This window comes from Otolemur garnettii, unplaced genomic scaffold (assembly GCF_000181295.1).
Source record: "Otolemur garnettii isolate 467f Iridium unplaced genomic scaffold, OtoGar3 scaffold00057, whole genome shotgun sequence".
Lineage (NCBI taxonomy): Eukaryota > Metazoa > Chordata > Mammalia > Primates > Galagidae > Otolemur > Otolemur garnettii.
In genome coordinates this window covers 10,087,077-10,089,228 of record NW_003852452.1, presented here as the reverse complement: position 1 = coordinate 10,089,228, position 2,152 = coordinate 10,087,077, and the positions used below count along the sequence as shown (strand labels likewise).

At 41.1% G+C, this 2,152-nt stretch overlaps 1 pseudogene; it reads right to left on the bottom strand.

Annotated features, from left to right (window-relative positions):
- Positions 1 to 1,649: 1,649 nt before the first annotated feature.
- On the bottom strand, positions 1,650 to 1,745 carry LOC111726224 (annotated as a pseudogene).
- Between the last annotated feature and the right edge of the window lie 407 nt (positions 1,746 to 2,152).

Here is a 2,152-nt window from a genome sequence, read left to right as displayed (position 1 = left end):
GCCGGTTGAGCTATAGGCGCCGAGCCTCCAAGCCTGTGTTTTTATAAGCCTCCTCAAACCCTATTATACTGTCTGCATATTACCTGTCTGATGTGAAAAAAATTTTTTTTCTCACCTCTAATTTATTATTTTTTTATTTTTTATTTTTATTTTTTTCAGTTCTTGACCAAGCCCGGGTTTGAACCCGCCACCTCTGGTATATGGGGCCAGTGCCCTACTCCTTTAAGTAGCCGCTTGAGCCACAGGCGCCACCCTCAGCTCTAATTTCTAATTAGATGAGTATTAATGTAACCCATATAAACAAAGTTCTTTGGAGTTCAGGAAGTTTCTGAGAGAGTAAAGAGATCCTGAGACCCAAAAGTTTGAGGATCACTGAACTTGGGTGAGAGCAATGGAGTTGGTACAAGGCAGTTGGATTTAACATTTATTTTGAACTTAGATCCCATTTCTGGGGGGTTAGATGTTAAATATTGCATTTATTCCTGAAAAAAACAGAATTGAGAATGATTTCCGTTCATCTTTAAATAAAAGCTGAAAAAGATGACTTCTGGGTTGGAATCTAATCAAATGTGAACGGCAGGGCCATGGGCTGAAATGGGGGAAACTGTGAGGAATAGCTTTGGTAGCTCAGTCGGAGAAATGCAAGAGTTCTGTATGGGGCTGGTCATGGCTCATGCCTATAATTCTAGCACTCTGGGAGGCCGAGGCAGGTGGATCACCTGAGCTCAGGAGTTTGAGACCAGCCTGAGCAAAAGACCTGACCTCTAAAAATAGCCAGGTGTTGTGGTGGGCGCTTGTAGTCCCAGCTACTTCGGAGGCTTAGGCAAGAGGATAGCTTGAGCCCAAGAGTTGGAGAGTGCTGTGAGCTATCGTACTAGGGCACTCGGGCCAGAGGACAGAGTGAGACTCCATCTCAAAGAAAAAAGTAAAAAGTAAATAAATATACTCAAAAATTCATAGTCCTGACCAGGCACTGTGGCTCATACCTGTAATCCTAGCACTCTGGGAGGCTGAGGTGGGAGAATTGTGCTTGAGCTGAGGAGTTTGAGACCAGCCTGAGCAGGGAGAGACCCATCTTCTAAAAATACAATTAGCCTAGCTCACAGTAACCTCAAACTCCTGGGTTCAAGCATTTCTTCTGCTGAGACTACAGGTGCCCAACCGAATGCCCGCTTAATTTTTTTTAGAGTCAGAGTCTCGGCTCTTGCTCAGACTGGTCTTGAACTCCTGAGCTCAGGCAATCCACCCACCGCAGCCTCCTAGTGTGCTGGGATTACAGGCATAAGCCACCACACCCGGCCCTTGAACAAAAATTCTTAATCTCCTAGACATACATTCTGTAGTCTTTTATGGTGAAATGATCTGATATGATAGCCAACAGTTGATTTTAAATAATCTAGTGAGGAGGAGGTGGGAGCAGTAGGGCTATAAATGAGATAGATGGGCCATATGTTGAGAGATGTTGAATCTGGGTAATAGATACTCGGGGCTAATTTTTCTAGTCTCTCTGTTTTGTGTAAGTTTGGAAATTTTCATAACAAAAGTTTAAGAGTTCAATATTTATCCAACGTTTGGAGCCTCTGGCTGCTGTTCAAAAACAGACACACAGGATACACGACTGTGGATTGTTTTTATCCATTTCACTTGCTTTAGGCTTGGTTTTCTTTTCTTTTTCTTGCACAGAGGCCATACTAATCTTCTCTGGATCATTCTAATTTTAGTGTGTGTGCCGCCAATGCGAGCACTGGAGTTGTTTTTCTTGAAAGGATTTTGTGAAATTGTACATTTCAAGATGAATATAAAAAGTAGTGTGTATTTAACCATCACCTCCTTTGTTGTAGCTTCTGGGTGCCTCCTAAACACTTCCAATCACAGCAATGGGAGTAAATAATTCCCTTTAATTTGGCCTCAACACTCAACTGCTGTCGCGTTAATTGCTACCTTTGTGTAGCTACTGCCTGCCTGTAGCTAGCGATAACATTTTAAAATACAGTACAAGACAGATAATGTTTTACTGTCTAAATGCTGATATTAACTTAGTAAGCTCTCCATTTTTCATTAACTTTTTTGTTAAAAAATTTTTATTTCTGTTATAATTGTATTAATATAATTCTTTCTTTCTTTCTTTCTTTCTTTCTTTCTTTCTTTCTTT